This window comes from Balaenoptera physalus, assembly GCF_965194825.1.
Source record: "Balaenoptera physalus genome assembly, chromosome: 2".
NCBI lineage: Eukaryota > Metazoa > Chordata > Mammalia > Artiodactyla > Balaenopteridae > Balaenoptera > Balaenoptera physalus.
This window is the reverse complement of record NC_138883.1, coordinates 49,018,200-49,040,139: the sequence shown is the minus strand read 5'-3', so window position 1 is coordinate 49,040,139 and position 21,940 is coordinate 49,018,200. Positions and strand designations below refer to the sequence as shown.

Below are 21,940 nucleotides of genomic sequence, written 5' to 3'. Positions count from 1 at the left end.
TAAGTGTAAAAGCAGACTTACTAAAGTTGCCTGTATTCAATGTCTGGAAGTGTGTTACGTGACAATGCTGTTGACGGAATTATGCACAATAAAATGCATATGGTGGGAAACAGATGGTTATTACAAAGATGATGTAAATGTGCTTTGCAGATTATTTTGTGCTGGCAAGGTCAGGGGTAAAGCCTCCAGAAAGATGTGGAGTTGGGGAAAGAGCTCAGCTGCTTAGACCATGCATGCTTCTTGCCATTTTAGAGTTGCCCGTTTTCGTATACACACGCATGCACACAAATTAGCATTTCATGTACTAAAATATACAAATTAACACATGTGGTTTGCCAACACAATGTAGCGGTTAAGAGCCTGGATTCTGAATTCAGACTTCTTGAGTTCAAATCTTGCCTCTGCCTCTGACTAAGCATGTCACTTTGGGTAAGTGAGTTTACTTCTCTGTGCCTCAGTTTTTTCTTCTATAAATTGTGGATGAAAATATAACTATTTATGTTATAGATTTAAAATTTAATATATAGCAAGGTCTTAGAATAGTTCCAGACACATAGTAGTCACACAATAAATGTTACCTATTATCATTTTATCATTATATCATGTTTATTTTCTGGAAGGAATTATACGGAACTTTGATAAGTGTTTCTTGGGGGAGAAGGTCTGCTGTGGTCCTGGAGAGGTCCTTTACACCCTGTATTGTTCTCTATCATTGGATTTGATGGTCTTCTATATGGATTACTTTTATTTTTAATTACATCAGGGGTTATGGTACAGGAAGATTTTTACTTTTTCTTCTTTTATAACCCTCTATTAAAGAACACACAATCTAGGATGGATAGATCAATAAATACATAGCTAGATAGATGATAGATAAATACAGATTTTTTAAAGTGCAAATGGAAGAGGAAATGAGCCTTAGGCTTGATTTTAAGAACCTGTCTTTCTTCACATGATGTTACACTTTTCACTGCTTGATTTTTCTTTTCTTTTTTAATTTTTATTGGAGTATAGTTGCTTTACAATGTTGTGTTAGTTTCTGCTGTACAGCAAAGTGAATCAGTTATACATATGCATATATCCCCTCTTTTTCAGTTTTCCTTTCCATCTAGGTCACCACAGAGCATTGAGTAGAGTTCCCTGTGCTATACAGTAGGTTCTCATCAGTTGTCTATTTTATACATAGTAGTGTATATATGTCAATCCCAATCTCCCAACTCATCCCACACCCCTTCCCCCCTTGGTATCCATAAGTTTGTTCTCTACATCTGTGTCTCTATTTCTGCTTTGCAAATAAGTTCATCTGTACCATTTTTCTAGAGTCCACATATAAGCAATATTATATATTTGTTTTTCTCTTTCTGACTCACTTCACTCTGTATGACAGTCTCTAGGTCTATCCATGTCTCTGCAGATGACAATATTTCATTCCTTTTTATGGCCGAGTAATATTCCATTGTATATATGTACCACATCTTCTTTATCCATTCCTCTGTAGATGGACACTTAGGCTGCTTCCATGTCCTGGCTATTGTAATAGTGCTTCAGTGAACATTGGGGTGCATGTATCTTTTTGAATTATGGTTTTCTCCCAGTATATACCATAGGAGTGGGATTGGTAGGTCATATAGTAGTTCTACCTTTAGTTTTCTGAGGAACCTTCATACTGTTCTCTGTAGTGGCTGTACCAATTTACATTCCCACCAACAGTGTAGAAGGGTTCCCTTTTCTCCACATCCTCTCCAGCATTTATTTTTTATAGATTTTTTTGATGATGGCCATTATGACCAGTGTGAGGTGATACCTCACTGTAGTTTTGACTTGCATTTCTCTAATAATCAGTGATGTTGAGCATCTTTTCATGTATTTGTTGGCCATCTGTATGTCTTCTTTGGAGAAATGTCTATTTAAGTCTTCCACCCATTTTTTCATTAGGTTGTTTGTTTTTTCAATGCAATTCCTATCAAATTACCAATGGCATTTTTCAAAGAATTAGAACAACAAATTTTTACAATTTGTATGTAAACAGAAAAGACCCTGAATAGCCAAAGCAATCTTGAGAAAGAAAAACGGACCTGGAGGAATCAAGCTCCCTGACTTCAGACTATACTACAAAGCTACAGTAATCAAGACAATATGGTACTGGCACAAAAACAGAAACATAGATCAATGGAACAGGATAGAAAGCCAAGAGATAAACCCATGCACCTATGGTCACCTAATCTATGACAAAGGAGGCAAGAACATACAGTGGGGAAAAGACAGCCTCTTCAATAAGTGGTGCAGGGAAAACTGGACAGCTACATGTAAAAGAATGAAATTAGAACACTCCCTAACACTATCCACAAAAATAAACTCAAAATGGATTAAAGACCTAAATGTAAAGCCAGACACTATAAAGCTCTTAGAGGAAAACATAGGCAGAACACTCTTTGACATAAATTGTGGCAAGATCTTTTTTGAACCACCTCCTAGAGTAATGAAAATAAAAACAAAAATAAGCAAATGGGACCTAATGAAACTTAAAAGCTTTTGCACAGCAAAGGAAACCATAAACAAAATGAAAAGACAACTCTCTGAATGGGAGAAAATATTTGCAAATGAAGCAACCAACAAGGAATTAATCTCCAAAATACACAAAGAGCTCATGCAACTCAGTATTAAAAAATCACTGCTTGATTTTTAACCCCTAGCGCATATCATTCTAGTGGATCTCCCTTCCTTCTGTCTCCTTTTGTGCTCATTGTATCACGATGGCCGACCTATGAGTTTCGTCTCATCTTACATTTCTTCTGGAGCAGGGCACACTCTCCCATACTCTTGTTCTAAAGGGAAAGTTGTAAAATAGAAAAGATTTATTATTTTTGTTCCTTTAAAAGGTCACATGCATCACTTGAAAGATTCTCTGTTAGGCTCAGACTCTGCCTTCAGGAAGTTGATTCTTTTGAAGGAGAAGGATGAGTAAATACAAAAGTGCAAGTAGATGTTATAACCACCGTGAAAGGAGTGAGCTCTGCATCCCCCGGGGGACCCAGGAGGGTCAGGAAGAAGGCTGAGGAGGTGATGCCTATTCTGAGATGTGAAGGACAGGAGGAGAGAGCTGGGTCTTTTGTCCAAGTATGAGCAGTAAGTCATAACTCGGTCTTTCCCTCTTAACCAGTCCTCCCCCAGGGCTGTCCCTGCTCTTAATAGCAACTGTGCTCTACTGACTGAAATGGACAGTTAAATGATTATCTCTAAACCAGAGAGTCAAGGGCATGTACTAGAGAATATAGTACTTTGCATTCCAGTGGTGGTTTTCTTTAAAAGGTGGAGCAGTCACTATGCCCCGCTGGTACCCCTCACCCTTATCCCTAAGTGCACAGGACTCCCAATAGCCACCGCTTCTTTATTCAGAGACTTTCTCTGGTGTCTGCAGCCCACTTTGCTACACAATCCAGGCAAGAATTACTGACCCCCAGGAGCAGTCCCCCTTCAGTAGCTGATAGGAGTTGGGGTATAAACACTCCAGCAACCTTGCCCCTTCCCGGGATGGCTCTGAGGTGTGTGTTTCCCCAGAAACCATCCTGGTTGCCCTCAATGATAGCTGCCTTCCCGTCCCTGTCTCACTTTCCCGTCACCCAGTGATGCTTTCTTCACCTTCCAAATGAACCGCTGATAAACCTCAAATCCTTGCCCCAGCATCTGCTTCTGAGGGAACCTAAATGAAGACTCATGAACAAAGCACATTTGCAAACAAACAAAACATCACTTTTAATATGTCCCTACATTCCCTTTACTGTCCTTTGGACCCTCTCTTCTCCGTTTGCACGTGTGGCTCTAAATATGTGATCACACGTGCTTACTCCTCCACCTCTCTCTGTATCCTAAGGGCTTTGAGAATGTACATTAAGTCCCTCATCTTTGTATCTCCAGGACTCAATACATGCTTGCTAAGTGGATTTCCTGTGGACACTTCCATCCTCCTCCAGGGAGAATGCATCAGCTCAGGATATTTTACAAAACTCCCTAGTCCGGGGCACAGTGTCCTGGAAGAGAAGCAACACTGATAATTTTTCACGGTTAAATTTAACCCCTGCCCGTGAGGAAAGCGCATGCGTTATGGTGCTTCAACTTCTTGGTCTCTAAAGTGAGGATTAAATAACACTTGCCATGATTTATTGTCGGGAAAGTGCTCTGAAACTTTAGTGAGAGTCTATAGATTAAAATAGTAGCCACTGTTCCATCATTTAAATAATCTCATTGGCAAAGACCATGCATTAATCATCATAGCTGAGTATTTTTATGTTCACTGAACATCTTTCATCTGAGAACATCACCATGGTTTATAAACATTAACTGAACGTCGTCCTCATGACAACACCCAGACTTGTCCTTTACATGAATTGATAAACCGAGACCCGAGATAGTTAAACAGCTTGTTCCAAAACACCCAGAATCCGGGGCAAGAAACAGGTTACCGCTAGGAGAGTTAGCAATCAAGAGAGAGCCCTGTGTACATATTTGGTTGGATGAGACAAATAGATCAGATAGGCAGACCCATAAGGAAACTAGCACTGTCTTCTTTCTCTGCTCCTCATAGAAGCAATCTGGGATTATTGATGGGGTCTCAAGAAAAACCTCCACGAATAACAGGTTTCATGAATTATGAAAACTTTACAGAATATTTGAGTTGCTTTGTGCTGAGCAGCTACTCTCTGTGCATTCCAAAGAAGCCCATTCAAGTGGTTCTATATGTTTTATGTGCCTGACAGTAAAAATAACTGTACCTTCCAGCCAGATAAAGAGGGAAGGCTGTTGCACCTTTATGGAAGACAGATAGGCGAGGCATACATTAAAATGGCTTCCATTACAATAGGATATGATCCCTCTGTCTCAACATCTGTTCTGCAAACAGAGCAGGGACCTGCCATCAAGGCTGGCAATTGTTGACCAGGAATTGCCAGTTCCTCCTGCTTGTGCCCTGGGATTGGTGGGCGAATTCCCACTTTGGCCAGTGGGTCACCAGCTGAGAGGTGTCAGGGACTCCGTGGCTCACAGACACCATGTGAGCACCAAAGTCGATAACACCAGGCTGTCAGGCACAAAGCACTAGGTGTGCTAGGAACTGGAGGATTCGCAGCCTGGTTGTACCTGCTGTGTGGTTTTGGGAAAATCACTTTACCTTTCTGTTTTTCAGGTCCTCAGCTATATGATGAGGCATTTAAAATGGAACTGTAATTTTCCATCTGTACCATGAAACCCCTGCATTTTAGGAGATTTTTCAGGAGCCACTGAAAAAGTCCCCAAAGGCAGAGCACCACCAAAAGAACAAAAAAAGTCTTCTTGCTCCCCCTCAGAAAGTTTGAAAACCACTGGTTCTGATATCTGCTTTTCCTAATTTTGAAAACATAAAGGAAGTCATTTGATCTGATATCCTATGGTTCCTTTATATCATAGCAGAATGGAATTGAATCATGTCAGGGCAGAGAGACCTGCCAGCAAATCTGGTCAGTCAGTGGAGGAGCAATGAGGAAGCTTCATGGAGTCAACCCTCCATGGCCACGAGTCCCCAGGTGCCATGAAGGGCTCGGCAGAGCTTTCCCAGCAAATGGTGCTGCTTCCTCCTCTGTCGACTTCATCGTAAGGGCTCTCTCGTTCCATAGTCCCCACACCTCCTATTCAGAAACTCACTGTAACCATCACAATCCAATCTTTCAATAGTCTGCTTTGTGGGATGTGCTGGCAGAAGAGCCGTAGACCTAGAAACATGGTGTTTTGTGTTTCTTTTTCATGCCTCTTCTCTAAATGAGGGAGAAAAGTAACACTTTATAGTGTCTGAAAACACGTGTTAATTATGGTGGTAGACAGCTTGGGGTTAATCCTGGCTACTACACTTCCTAGTAGCTTTTTGGCCTTGGGCAAGTTACATAACTTCCCTATGTTTTAGTCTACACGTCTATAAAAAAACAAGGATAATAGTAACAACAATAATAACAGTAACACCTACCGACCATTCAGGATTGTTATGACAATTAAATGAATTAATATGTATTAATGCATGTAAAGTACTGCCATTTAGTAAGCATTCCAGAAGTGTCTGCTAATTTAAAAAATACAAATGCACATATACATACATATATCTGTGTTATATATCTATATCTATATCGCTCGATCGATTGATAGACAAATATAAAAGGGTACCTACTACTTTGTCCAGATACTAGGCTGGGCATTTTTATCAACATTGCTTATGTCTGTGTATTTATTATATACCTACTAGCAATCATCTCACCCTTATGGATGAGGATAAAGAACTGAAATTTCTCACTGTTCCTCAAAAAGTTAAACGGAATTACCATAAGATCCAGCAATTCTACTCTTAGGTATATAATCCAAAAGAATTGAAAGCACGAACTTGAATAGATTTCTGTACACCAGCGTTCATAGAAGCAATATCTATTCACAGATTCACAACAGCCAAAAGGTGGGGAAAAACCCAAGTGTCCATCCACAGTTGACTGGATAAATAAAATGTGGTGGAATCATATTCAGTTATAAAAAGTAATAACTTTTTTTATATGCTACAACATAGATGGAACTTGAAAACATTGCGAGTGTATTTAATGTCACAGAATTGTACACTTACAAATGGTTAAAATGGTAAATATTGTATTATGTATATTTTACCACAGTAACAAACAGTTAAAAAAAAAGAACTGAAATTTCTCCCCAAGCAAGTAGTAGGTATAAAACTGGGGTTTTGTTTCCTAGTCCCAACATCTCACCACAGATCCTTCTACACTGAGAGACATACGTCTTAAACACCTCGTCTGGCAAAGGTACCTGGCAGCCGTATCTTAGAATGAAGAACCAACACAACCATTTTTACTCTTCTTTCTAGCTAAAGCACACATTTCCTGTGGTTGGAACAAATGCCAGACCACAAGGATATAAGAGAGACTTTGCTGCTCACTTTCAACTTTGCGACAAGATGCCCTGGGAGGGCCACCTGGGTACAGGTAACAGTGCCTGCAGTGGTGTCTGGAGTCGCTCCTACTAGGTCATGAAAGCTAACTGTGACATTTTCAGGAATTTTGTGAGGCAGTTGTTAAACACAGCCACTACTAAAAATTAAATTCTGTAACCTCACAAATTTTCTTCTAAACAAAGGTCATACATACTCATCACTTCCTACTTATTGCACTACGTGTCACTATTATCTATGCTCTGGAGGTTACGTACATCTATTGCATCTGGCTGATGGGCGTACTACATAATGATGTGCACCGTGTGTCCCTTCCCAGCTCCCCTTTCAGTGGTGTCACGTTGGAAGCTCATTACCAGCCATGGTGCGGGTATTTACACCACAGAAACTGGCAAATGCTACAAATCCGGATTTGACTTCTTGTTTTGTTGATTAGGTAGAGTTAATAATGGGAAAATATTAATAATACAGATTAAACTTAAAATTGTGTTGCATCTACCACAAAATACCTATTAATTTTTGTAACTTTACAATGTAGAGACCAGGAAGACACCACCCTAACAATGGGATTAAGGTTAACATCACCAGCAATAAGATATATGTATATTATGTACCCCTTGATGTCCTCAGTCTGACCCAACCTACTTTTCCAGGCATAAGAGCCACCACTTGCATCCTCACCCCCTTTGCCATGGCTAGTCCGCTGTCTCACTGTTGCCTGGACCCACTTTTTACTTTCCTGCCTTTTATGCCTGGCCATCACTCCACTCCTGCCTGGAATAACTTCTCCCTTCATCTCTGCTCAGATGACTCCTGCCCCTTTAGCGGGTACAATGTCCATTCTTTCTTTCTCTTACATGGAACTCTCCATGAAGGTCTCCACAATCTTCCCTCTTGCAACTCCTATATTACTTCCTGTATTATTATTTCCTACATTGCCATTCGTTTGGAGATTACATGATATTTTGGATTGTTGGATTGTGTGGATTGTTGGACTGTGTTTGTGTGTGTTTATGTGAAATCCTCCAACATGACTTTAAGCCCCTAATAGCAGAGACTAACTGCTTCATATGCTTCTATAAATCATTCCAGAAACTTAGTATGTATTCAGTAAATATTTGTTGGCTGCTTTTAAAAACAAATGACAGACACCACCACTAAAGTTCTAGATTTTGTTGCTTTCTTCAATGTTAAACTTTAATCTTTAAGCAAATTACTCGTCTCTAGGAACTTTTTACTTCTGAGTCTTTCAGATAGAAGGATCAACATCATTATGCCATATTTGTATAGAACCTGTCATCCATTGGTTTCAGTACTGAAAACCACTGTTAACCTTCTAACAGTGACAGCAGTAAGAAGACAGAGCTCAGCCTTAGGTTATCCTAAAGCCCACTCAACCTCATTTTGTAAATCTTTGTCAACCTCATTTTGTAAATCTTTTGTCACACTGGCCAGCTCTTAGTAGGCCCTCAGTAAATGTTGTAAACATTTAGCCCTTTGAAGTCACTGAAGAATGTTCCCCTAGAACAGCTTGGAAAGTGGTATGTCCTACAAACACTGACTGTGTTGCCTCTTCCATATTTGCCAATGCTTGGGTTGCACACGTTTTGCAGCTCTCTTGATTTTTCCTCGGTGTAACCCAGTGACGAAGAGAGTGCCACTCAGAGGAATCACAATGCCACATGACCAAAGGCAAGACCCACTTAGGTATTCGTTGTGCTTCAAGAAGAGTGTGAAGTTGTTCTGGGAAAGGGCAGGTTGGTGGTGTGGGGAACTGCTCTGCTTAAGAGCCGTTGGCAATTACTTAACAGTGTTTACAGGATTTATTTCTCAAGGTAGTTTGATTTACAGAAAAGTTGTCTTAAAAAAAAAAAAAAGCTGGCTAAAACAGGTTCCACATTTCATCTGTATGAGTTGTCCTGAATGGCATAAATTATTTTTCCTGAGGCTATTAGCTCAGAGTCTGAGTAAGACACTGGTATTTTATGGGAGCCGAATGCAGGGAGCTCATGCCTGCCTCTGTCTGCGTACTGCCTGACCTGCTACTCAGTGTCACCAAATGCTGATGATCTTCAACCCATTCACCAAACTGGAAACTTTGAAATAATCATCTTCAGGTATTTGTACCCAGTTTGTCATACCTGCTAATCCCATCTTTAAAAAAAAGAGCATCCCCTTGAACTCTATCAGTAAAATGTCATGGTCTCAAAACGAGGACATTGCCGGGTCCTCGGGCCCAGGTTTCCTGCTCTTTGCTAGGGTGCCATTCATCTCCTCTACGCCACATTCAGAGAGCGTCTCTGGGTCCTGGCTGAGGCCACACCTTGTGTCACTGTACACTGGTCCACTCCCTTCATTTTCAGTGTTCATTGCAGATGTCTTTCTTCAGCGCTGATCCCTTTATCTCTGTCAATTGCAGTGAGACCAATAGGAGGAGAACATTCTGAGGACCAGCAGATTGCCGCTCCCGGGAGGGTGGGGAGAGAGCTAAATTTGCAGCCTTGGGTTGACTGGTGCTGTGCTGAGGTGAGGCAAGTCTGCTAGCTCCTTGCACAACCAAGGAGGCAAGTCAGTGGAGGGTGAGGGCACACAGAGACCTCACCCCATTCCTGTCTGCCTGCACAGACTTGTTCACACCGTTCAAACGGCTGCAGATCCGTTCATTCCGAAGGCTACTAACTGTTTCTTTTTTCCCCGAACCACTTGCTTAAACCAACTTCCTCCACATAAGCAGCCATTACACATTCAATATCACTGCTAAAGAAAGGGAAGATTTTCTCCTTCTACCCACGGCAGTGTGTGATTTAGTCACCAGTACTTCAAGGTCGGTCACAACAGTGTCAGATGATCGGACAATGAGTTGTTTCTTGTGGTGGTTGGATTTTTACTGGAAAAGTACCTAGAGCCTGGCTACAGGGAATTCCTTCCCTGGAGGGACCATCTGAGATGCTTGCTTTTTAAAACCTTCTTTCTACTTTTTCTATTTTGGATACCTGTCAGGTCTATGTAAATATCACCATCTTTTTCTCTCTCTCTCCTCTGCCCAGACAACAGTCACTTTATTTAGTTTTTCCTTCTATGACATTTTACTTAAAGGGGTTGTCAGTATCACAGTACTTCCCCGGAAACAGGGGATTAAAAATTCTCAGCCTTCCAGAACGGGTGAATACTTGCTTTGTCATGAGAAAAATCAATATCTGCCACCACAGGAAGCCGGGCAGGGGGCAGCTGGACAAAGACCTGCACTTCAGCTGAGTAGCAGGGTCACGTGTGTGACCCAAAAGGTTATGCTTTCCTGCTTGTTTTACGAAAAATCGATGAGCCGGGCAGAGGAACAAGAGCCCAGATAAGACAAGAAGCGTGTGCCAGGTACTCTCCGGTGGAGAACATGGCCCCGGGAGCCGCCGTGCTGCCGGATGCAGTCTCACTGACCCAGGGTGAGCCTCACAAGGAAGTGAAGATCCTACTTCCAGGAAGAGAGGAGCAGTGGACGGTCCATCCACAGGCAATGGAAACCCAGCCTTTCCCCACCATACGTGAACTGCACCATTTAGATATTCTGGACAGTTCTGTCTTCCAAGGCTCAGGTTGCTGCAAGGACGTTTTGAGCCTGCTCAGTCATCTTTTGGTTGAGGCAGGGAAACTCAGTACCTCTGCACTTCCAGGGCCTGAAAAGGTCTAGTATCTCCCCACCTTTCTAACCCCACTTAAACAATTGAGATATAATTTATATACATAAAATTCATCCCTTTAAAGTATTCAGTAGAGTGGTTTTTTAGTATATTTACGGATAGATGTGACCATTACCACAGTCAATTTTAGAACATTTTCATCACCTCTGAAAGAAAAATAATAATACCTGTATAATCTGGGTCATACAGATGTGTGACTCTGTCATTGAACTGTATGCTTAAGATCCATGCACTTACCTGTATGTATCTCAATTTTAAAAAGCGAAAAAAAAAAAAAGATGAAAACCAAAGTTGTAGACTTAGCACTCCTGTTCTTGAATAAACCCTCATTTTATTCTAAACAGCCTTTCTTTTTTAAGGTTTCCCATATTTAATAAAATATTTTTTAAGAATATAAAGAATATGTATGTGTGTGTGTGTATTTTAAGAGTTTTTTGTATATTTTAGAGAACAGACCTTTATCAGGTACATCATTTGCAAATATTTTCTCCCAATCTGTGGTTTGTCTTCTCATTTTCTAGACACTGCCTTTTGCAGAGCAGAAGTTTTAAATTTTAATGAAGTTCAGCTTATCAGTTATTTCTTTCATAGAGTATACCTTTGTTGTTATATCTAAAAAGTCATTGCTATATCTAGGAATTTCTCCTATGTTATTTTCCAGGACTTTTATACTTTTGCATTTACATTTAGGTCTATGATGCATTTTGAGTTAATTTTTGTAAAGGGTGTAAAATCTGTGTCTAGATTCTTTTTTATTTTTTTTTTCAGTGTAGACTGTGCCTATTTTTAAATTGGATTGTTGGTCTTTTTTTATTGTTGGGTTGTAAGAGTATATTTAGATATAAGTCCCTCATCTGATACATGATTTGAGAATCTTTTCTCCCATTCTGTGAGTTGCCTTTTTACTTTCCTTTGTACTTTGGAACACAAAAGTTTGTAATTTTGTTGAAGTCCAATTTATCTATTTTTCCTTTTGTCACCTGTGAATTTGGTGTCATATCTGAGAAACTATCGCCTAATCTAAGGTTAAAAAGGTTTACTCCCATGTTTTCTTCTCATAGTTTTACAGTTTTAGCTCTTTGTTTAGGTTGATGATATATTTTGAGTTAATTTTTGTATATTGTGTGAGGTAGAGGTCCAACTTCCTTCTTTTTCATGTGGATATCCAGTTGCTATGGCACAATTTATTGAAAAGACTATCCTTTCATATTAATTGTCTTGGTACCCTTGTCAAAAATCAATTAACCATAAAGGTAAAAGGATTTATTTCTGGATTTGCAACTCTGTTTCATTGATCTATATGTCTATCTTCATATCAGTACTACACTGTTTTGATTACTGTAGCTTTGTAGTAAGTTTTGAAATTGGAAAGTGTGTGTCTCTCAACTTGTTTTCCTTTTCCATTGTTTTGGTTATTCTGAGTTCCTTGATTTTCCATATGAATCTTAGGATCAGCTTGTCAATTTCTGCAAAGATATCATCTAGGATATTGGTAGGGATTGTGTTGAATCTGGATCAGTTTGGAGAACATTTCCATCTTGATACTAAATCTTCCAATTCATGAACGTGGGATGCCTTTCCATTTACTTGGGTTTTCTTTAAATTTTCAACAACGTTTCCCAGTTTTCAATGTACAAGTCTTACACTTCTTTTGTTAAATTTATTCTTAAGTATCTTTTTCTTTCTGATGTTATTGTAAATGAAATTTTCTTAATTTCATTTTCAGATTGTTCATTGCTAGTGTGTAGAAATTCAATTGAATATTATACATTGATCTTATATCTGAAACCTGGCTGAACTCACTTATTAGTTCTAATATGTCTCTGTTTTGGTAGATCTAGCTCCATTTTACATTATTCTCCCCCTTATCCTCTGAATTCTACCCTCGCTGATCTTCTTTCAGTTTCTCTAACATGCCAGTCTCCCTCATGGCACAGGGCCTTAGCACATGCTGTTTCCTCTGCCTAGATCTCACCCTTCTCCTGCATGCTTCCACATGGTTGACTCATCCTTCAGCTCTGCCTGCTTGAGCTACCCCCACCTCAGTCCATATCTGGTCCTTTTAGGTAAGTTGTCATAACACTGTATTTTTCCTTGACCAACACAGCTTATGTTCTCATTTGTGTTACACATTAACCAATGTCATTCTTCTCCAACAGACTATAAGGCCCTGTCAGATTTTTCTCAGTATTATAATTCTCATCACTATGCCTGGCTTATAGTGGATGTTAACAACTAAACTACTTGTTGAATGAAAAAAATGAATGAGTGGTTAGCATTGGAGAAATATGGCCATCATTAAGAACTTTGAGTGGGGTGAAGCGGGGGGGAGGAACAAATTGAAGGTAGGGCACATACCATCTGTATAACCAATCTGGCTTCCTTTTGGGGAGTTAAGTTCTGGAATGGAATTTCATTGTCTTTGGAGAGCAGAAGCATTGAGTATGTAGCTGGTAACATGGATTTTGTTTTTTGTTTTTCCTGTTTAACCTCCTTACATGGTGGTGGGAAACCCAGAAAGGGAGACCCAGTCATCTGAGTCATTTGTAGATGAATAACCACAGTCTGACTTCTTATTTGCTTTTTACCTTTCCTGAGGTACAGCTGACTTGTGGGGGGAAGGAGGGGATGAGGGTTTAAAAGATTCATCTATTTTTCTTGCCAAGTTAATTCAGTCTAACAAAATAGGGAAATCCCCAACCAGCTGTTCCGGTGACTAGCAAGAAAAATATTTCCTTGGAGCACTGCAACAGAAAACACACTTTATGTGCTGGCGTCCTGAGACAGTGCTCTGGAGCCTTCCAATCACTGCCCACTCTGAGTGTTTCAAGATATCACTGACAATAGTTAGAACATGGTTTTGTTCCTTAGTTGGAATTCTCCTCAAAGTCTGGGTTCAACTGTGGTGCTTCAGGTGGAAGTATTAAGGTTAAGGGTAATAGAGAACAGAGGGAAAGGTAGCTAAGGGTCTGAAAAATGAAACAAAGATGAGGAGGGCTTGCAGCTCTGTCAGTGTGGGATAGCTTTCCTGTCCTATTCTTGAAATCCATATTCCAGTTGTCAGGTGACATGGAAGGAAAATATTTGCATGTAGTGAAAGAAGGTTGGGAAATAGAGATTTTTCACTTTAGGCTGTATTTTGGATGATCCTTACACATCTGAAATTGGGTTTTGTTCTAGGTGTTTTGAGATCTTTCAGCTATAGTGAAACATTACCTTATGAAGCTGCAAGACCATCATGGTAGGGAACACTCTGCTTTGTGTTTTTATCGATGTCATCTAGCACAATGCCTGGCTCAGAGTGTAGGGCTCAGTGAAAATTAGACCATCTTAAATAAGACAATGCAAGCCAAATCAGTTTTGCAAACTAGATTGATTTTACAGGCCAATGAACTAAGCTCATTTCCTATGTTTTTTATTTCATCCTGATGCTCACACCTCCCTTCTGTCTCCTATACCACAGGGTGCAAATATTTAGAATATTTAATTTTAGTTGTTTAGAATAGGTAATTAATTAATTATGGATAAATTCCATAGGTAAATAAATCAAATCATTGTTTTACTGTCAATAAAATAATATTTAAAGGAAAATAATTCAAACGTGAGAAATACATCTTACTAGCTGTGGTTTTGAAAAGGCTTATCAAAGGAAATTTTAAAATACTAGGCATTTACATTGAAACAAGAATGAAAGAGGTAGTTTGTAAAAGCACAATGCTCAAATGCGTTTATATACTTTCTTAGACTGATATGTTAAGATATCTTAACATATATATATGTTAAGAAGCTACCCTCTCTTATCTTCCTTCCTATTTCAGATTACATCTTTAATAAAAAGAACTAAGTCACAATTGAGAGTCCTTTCTTCTGAACTTTTCCCGTCTCTGTCGCTAATGTAGATGCAAGTGTCTCAGACCAGAGGTTTTTGAATGTTCACGGGCAAGTTTCCAGTTGCTACCCAACAAAATTCCCTGGGACAAAAATGGTGGCAGACTTCCAAATCAGGATGACTTTACTTGAGTTTAACCATTTGCAAACTGTTACATCTCTAAATGGATCAAGACCTATTAAACTTGGATTTTCTTCCTTAAATATCCTCCACTCTCAAAGCTTTGCGTATCATTTATATGCTGTTTTGAGTTCATAAGTATTCATTGAGCATCGATTATGGTACTCTTATAGATTCAAGGGAAAGAATAGTATTCACTGTTGTTGTTGTTGTTGTGTTTTTTAAGGCACAAAGTTCCTGTTCTCATGGAGCTTATATCCTGGTAGAGCTTATTATAACCCTGATCTGTTTAAGAGCTTGGGATCTAGAGATTTGATTTGATTTTTTTTTTCTTTAACATTTGCTGGTTGTATGAACTTGAATAGTCACTTAATCATTCTAGGACTCATTTTCTTTGTAGTAGAATGGAATAAAGATAGTACAAGTCTCCTAGGGTTGCTCTGAGGATTAAATCAGGATACAGGTTGGGAGGTGGAAGGCAGAGGGAAGTGGAGAGAGAAGACACCCAGTGGCTTTTCAAGAATCTTGGCTCTGTATGGATTTGAGCAGAAATCAAGGAAGGTCCCTTATTAAGATGCAGAAACCTCTGCATGGTTTTAGGCTGTGAGGAAGGAGACAGTAGGAAAAAGTATTGAAACATGAGAGAGAGGAAAAGGATATCAGGGGCATAGGAGAGAGAGCCTTGATCATGTAACAGGACTGTGATTCCAGATGTCATGGGACATTTTGAGTGTGGAGACTGTCCACATGCTTATGTAACCAGGCCCTGGAGAAATATCATTTAAAGTTGTTAACTGTTTTCCATCTTAAGAAGTAAGAACTTTGGAAGAGTAGTGTGTGATGTCTCAGGCATTTTCCATGCTAAATTATGTGGTATGAGGCTTTTTATCATGGAAATAATTAAATAACTGGAGAAACAGTATGTCAGTGTTTCTCAGACTATGTTCCCAAGGCCACCTGCACCAGATTGCCTGGATATGTATGAAAATTACATACACCTAGGCCCCATTCCAGGTGCCCCAAAATATAATATCTGGAAGTGGACTTGGAAAACATCATTTTTTATTTTGGTAAAATACACATAACATAAACTTTACCATTGTTACCATTTAAAAGTGTGAATTCAGTAACATTTAGTACATTCACTATGTCATGCAACCAGCATCACTATCTATTTCTAAAACATTTTTATCACCCCAAAAGGAAACCCCACACCCATTAAGCACATTCCCCCAGTTTCTGACAACCACTGATCTGCTTTCTGTTTTTGTGGATTTAACTGTTCTAGATATTTCCTATAAATGGAATCATACAATATGTGACCTTTTGTGTCTGGCTTCTTTCACTTAGCATGCTTTCAAGTTTCACCCATGTTGTAGAATGTATCAGTGCTTCATTCCTTTTCATGGCTGAATAATCCTCCTTTGTATGATATACTACATTTTTTTTTTATCCAGTCATTAGTTAGTAGACATTTGGGTGTTTCCTCCTTTGGCTATTGTGAGCAGTGTCTCTATGAACATTAGTGTGCAAGTTTTTGTTTGAACACTTTTTACAGTTCTTTTGAGTATAACCCTAGAAATGGAATTACTGGGTCACGTGGTAACTCTGTGTTAACTTTTTAAGGAACTGCCAAATTATTGCACGCAGTGGTCGCACCATTTTACATTCCTATTGGCAACATATGCATGTTCTAATTACTCCACATCCTCATCAGCTCTTGTTATGTTGTTGTCATTGTTGTTGTTTTTCTTATAGCCATGCTACAGGGTATGAAGTGATATTTCCTTGTAGTTTTGACTTGCATTTCCCTAATGACTAATGATGTTGAGCATCTTTTCATGTATTTGCTGGCCATTCGTATATCTTCTTTGGAGAAAAGTCTATTCAGGTCCTATGTTCATTTTTTTAATTGTGTTGTTTGCCTTTTTGTTGTTGAGTTGTAGAAGTTATATTTTTTACGTGTTAGACCCTTGTCCAAAATATGATTTGCAAATAGTTTCTCCCATGCTGTGAGTGGTCTTTTTACACTCTTGATAGTATCCTTTAATGAACAAAAGTTTTTAATTTTAATGAAATCCAATTTATCTACTTCTTTCTTTTTTTGCTTGTGGGAAAGCACCCAAGTTGATTATGATTTTTTGATTATGGTTGTACACTAAAGCAATACAATCTTGTACTGAGAGAATTACCAGATAGTATTACTATCTGTTGAGGATAGTCTATTCCTAACAGTTTTTTTAGATGTATATATATAAAAGTAGCAAATAAATTATACACATTTTATTACCCTGTGCTTTTTTCAACTAAAAGATAAATACCTTTTATATAGTATTATTTCACCTTTAATTGTGATTATAAATAACTTTCCTGCATTATTTAGAAGGGTTAGAGACAAAAACACAACAAACAACTAAGTACTGTCTAGTCATTATTACTTACCTATCCAAGTTCCATTGTTCTAAACATTTACTTTGATATAATCTGTTTGTATTTCACATCCATTTCATTAACCAAAGGTTTCTTGAGCATCTATCGTATGCCAGACAATGTGCCAAGTACTGAAGATAGGAAGATAAAAAGATACGTTCTCTGTCCCTGTGGATCTTAGAGTCTTGCAGGAGATAAAAACATGAGAGCAGAAAAAGCTCATACCACATAGGAAGTTTCTATAAGAGAATGAAGACCAAAATGTGATGTAGTTACAAAAGAAAGAATGACTAACTGTATCCTTGAGGCAACGGGGTCTCAAGAGTCTTCTGAGCAAGGAGATTCCATGCATAAATTTAATTTTTAGAAATATAATTCTGGCAGCAATGTGAGAGTAGGGACTAGAATGGACAAAAGTCAGTCAGTAAGGTCAGTAAAAGTGGGGATTTTGGCAGTGAATTCTTCCCATATCCTTTTATTCAGCCCTTAGAAACGTTCTACAGTGTTTGAAATATTGGTATAAGGTGGGTTTTCTTAAACTGTTATTATGGAAATCTTCAAACATATAAAAACTCTTTCACTAGTAAGCAGACTCCATGTGCCCATCAGCACAGATTCAACTTTTATCAACACATGGCCAATCTCATTTTATCTATGCCCTCCACTCACATCTCCCTTCCCAGATATTTTGAGGCAAATTCCAGACATCATATTATTTCATCTATAAATATTTTATTATGTAATTCCAACAGATAAGAACTGTTTTAAAAATATAATCTCAATGTGATTATCCTACCTAAATAAAGTTAACAATAATTTCTTAATGGTATGAGGTCTTAAAAACTCAACAATTGACCTAAATATTCACATATAAAATTCTATCTTATTTCCTATAGAGAAATAATACCTTTATTAAGGGATAGAGGTATGATCAAGATTCCTAAAAACTAATGCCAGCTAAAAATTGGCACTTGCCAGCTGCCGCTACAAGGATTAAATCACAAGCTGCTGCGACCGCTGACCTTCAACACACCCTGAAAGGAGTTCAGGGTGGAGACCAGGAATGCGGCATTCTGTGCTCTGGGAAAAACCGGCAGAACAGACCTTCAGCTAGTTAGATATTTTCAGGAGAAGATTTTATGAGCCCAATTCTTGCATCTCCTCATATCTAGAAAAGCACTAAAATCCTTCATGGTGACAACTGCTCCTTGTGACTAGCAGTAACCTTCACGAGACTAGCCGCAACCTTCTGCAAAAATATGTGCTTGATTGCAGGTACCCCCCTTCACCAAAATCACATGTATACTGACCTTCCCCCCTACCTCTTTGGAGCAGTTTCTCAGAGCTATCTGAAATGCTGTCTCCCGGGCTATAGCCCTCATTTTGCCCCAAACAAAACTTAACTCACAGCTCTCACATTGTGCATTTTTTCAGTCGACACTAAAATGATGCTTCTTAAAATATACACAAAATATGTAGCTCCTAGAGCCACATTTAGTTATTAGTTCTTCTATTACGTGTATTTAGTAGGGAAGTTTCTACTTTGTTATAAATTTACAGTTTGAAAATAAGGTGTATAAATTGAGCTGTGGAGAAATTATCTTTGAGTTTTTTTTTTTTTTACTCAATACTAATTCCTCACATTTGTACAGTGCCTTGAATTTCCCAAAGTGATTTCACGCCTGTTATCTAGTGAACCCTAATAGCTCTGCTGTGCTAAGATGTCAATTATCTAATATTTATAATTGTTATCAATTTTACTTTGTTGTGGTTTTCAGACTTAGATTGAAATAATAAACAATATATGTAAAATCCTTTACTTGTGAGTCAAGAAAGACTGTAGTCAGGCCTGTGTGGGTGATGAAAGGAAAGTACTGTGGGTTATATCTTATCAGTTATAATTTACTTAATTTTCCACAGTATGGGAATATTTGGTACTGATGTACACACATAGACATACGCATACACACACACACAAGTACAATGATTTTAAATCCATGGTTTTAACTCAGTATTTTTCATGGGCTCAAAACCCACACATAAATTTCCTGGAAACCTCTTGGAAAGGCTTGTAGTAAGATTAAGAAACATGGCAACACTTGAATTAGGATAGGGTTTAGAGCTGAAACATGCTGATAAATCCTCCTTAATCGGTGCTCCATTCTTTTTTAATCATTTCTTCAATTTTCGTTAACATTCCCAGACATACTAGACATAGAAAAGTTATCTTCAAAACATTCTGTAGCAGAAGAGCTTGGTGACTGTTACACATAGTGGTTAATACAAATGCCATATTTAATATAAAGTCTTTCCCTTTATCCGTAAAATACAGATAACTCAAATGCTCTTTAAATGGTCCCACTAAATATAATTTATCTAAATGCAAAGGATATTTGAAATACTTTCCCATATGCTTTTCTCAAATAGACAGTGAAAACCTGCCCCATGATGAGAAAGGGATGTAGAGATTGAGTGTGGGCTCTGGAGTAGCCCAAACCAGGGTTTACAGACTGCTGGGTTTGGGTAAGCTGCATAGTCTCTGGGATTCTGGTTCCTCCAGTGTTGTATTGGAGTCTATTAGACTAGCTGCCAAGGCCTAATTGTTAAGTATGCAAGAATTTTTTAAGCCAATGTTTAAACCATTGGCTGCTTGAAATCAGCCTTGGTGAGAGTATTTATACCACAGAAATTGGCAAACTCTGTAAACCAGGGTTCCCTCCCTAAATTAGGTTCCTGGACCCAATTCTAATGTGTATGTGTTTGTGGTGGAGGGGGGGGGGGTTCCCTCATACCAATAAGCAATGCTTGGGACACCAGTTGGGTGTCCTACAATTCAACTTGATTCTGATACTATCTACCAGAGATAGCATCAGTTTCTGCAGGTTAAGGGTTTAGTCCAACAAGACTGCCTTCCTCCCCTCCCCGCCCCACCTACTTCTGACCGACTGACTTAGTCAGGGGTTCCCAAGACCCCTTCCTCAGTTTTGATTAATTTGCTAGAGTGGTTCACAGAACACAGAGAAACATTATACTTACCGGATTACTGGTTTATTACAGAAGGATATAACTCCGGAACAGCAGGATAGAATTGATGCACAGGGCAAGGTATGTGGGAAGGGACGCGGAGCTTCCCTGCCCTCTTGGAGTGGGCCATTCTCCCCAAATCCCTGTGTGTTCACCAACTTGGAAGCTCTTTGAACCCAGTCCTTTTAGGTGTTTGTGGAGGCTTCATTATATAGCCATGGTTGATTAACTCATTGGCACTGTTGTGATTGATTCAACTGCCGGGCTCTCCCCCATCCCCAGAGGTCAGGGGGATGGGACTGAAAGTTCCGACTCTCTAATCAAGTGGCTGGTCCCTCTGCTGACCAGTCCTCATCCTTAAGTGATCTAGGAGCATTCCAAAAGTCGCCTCATTAACATAACAAAAGACACCTTGATCACTCTCGGCACTTTAGAAATTCCAAGGGTTTTAGGAGCTCTGTGCTGGAAACAAGGACAAAGACCAAATATATATCTCGTGTCATAAATCAAAATATCACACTCCCCATCCCCCAGCATTGGTTTGTCAGCACACCACTGCCTCCTAAGTAGGTTTAAGGATAAAGTGAGTTAATGTCAAGCACTTTCCGTTGTGTTCCCCATGCAGAAAGCATTCAAGAAAGGCTAGCTATTATTATTATTTTTATCATCATCATCATCATTCTATTAAAAACAAATGCAACCAACTCTCAGGTGTTTACTTATCAAATCAATAAATCATCTGTGTTCTTTTTCTCTTGCCCTAATTTGACAATTTCACTAACAGCACACCAGGAACTATGCTGAGACACAGTAAAAAAAAAAAAAAAAAAAAGCAGTGAAAACCTAATCAACTCACTGAAGTGCTTATTAGCATCTTAATCCTGACAAAATATTTGATGAGAGAGAAAAAGAAAAGGACGAAAGTTGTGAAAAAGTGAAAACAGGGGAATATATCTAAATTCAAAATGTTTGCCCCCCCCTTCTGTCTTCCTTGAGACAGCTCATTGAAATTTCATTATAAGTAGCAAGTGACAAAATAATGAACAATTCTTAACACTTGGTAGAAAAATCTGACAATTCTGGATTTCTGTAACAAACAATGCAATTCCTGGTCCAAAGCATCTTAAGCCAAAAAGTGAATTATTGGTTCCAGAAGTAAGAATCCGGGGATGGGTCTGTTTTCAAACACAGCTTACTGCAGGGCTCTTACCAGCTCACGATGCTGAATTTCTCTGCCTTCTACTGTGTTAGCCCCATTCGCAGTCTCCATGCGGCATCCCGGCAGGTCCAAACTCCACCTTTAAAGTGGAAAGATCTTTCCAAAATCATGCCCACCGGGAAAGAGAATACCACTTTTCTTATAGTTCCTGCAAAACTCCTGACGTTCACTCTGATTGAACTATCACATGCCTGATCCAGTTTGAGAGCCCTAACAGACAGTACATAATAGGATGGAGATAATTCATCCTCCAAAAAATTGCAGTGGTATTACACTAGAAAGATGAGATGGAGGCAACAAAAAAATGTTAGGCAAGAAAAAAACCAATTGTCCACTATAAATCATCTTCACTATAATTGAACAGATATTGACAATAACTCATGTCTACATGTAGAGCCTGAGTACACTTCTTGACAATAACCTTCTCAGGCTGGGTTTCAGCCTTGAGTACTTCTGATGCCATTAAAGACTTTAGTTGTAAAGAAGCATAAATAGAGATAGCATCTCCATAGGGAACTGATTTTGAAAAACCCAGGTGAAAGAGTGTTCAAAAGCAAATGCTAGCAAAAATTTTTATAACACCGCCTGTCAGGCAGATT

General features: G+C 38.9%; 2 long non-coding RNA genes across 8 annotated transcripts in view; one reads left to right on the top strand and one right to left on the bottom strand.

The window, feature by feature from the left end:
• The window catches only part of LOC309654458, a 595,613-nt gene that overhangs the window by 207,892 nt on the left and 365,781 nt on the right, over positions 1-21,940 (bottom strand). The gene's annotated exons all lie outside the window — the stretch shown is intronic.
• LOC309654448 overlaps positions 1-21,940 on the top strand; it is a 173,888-nt gene that overhangs the window by 43,460 nt on the left and 108,488 nt on the right. The window contains exon 2 of one of the 7 annotated variants that reach the window (XR_014260252.1): positions 6,884-9,084. The exons of the other annotated variants lie outside the window; for them this stretch is intronic. This is a non-coding gene — a long non-coding RNA (uncharacterized lncRNA). The remainder of the gene's footprint in view (positions 1-6,883; positions 9,085-21,940) is intronic. 7 annotated transcript variants of the gene reach the window in all.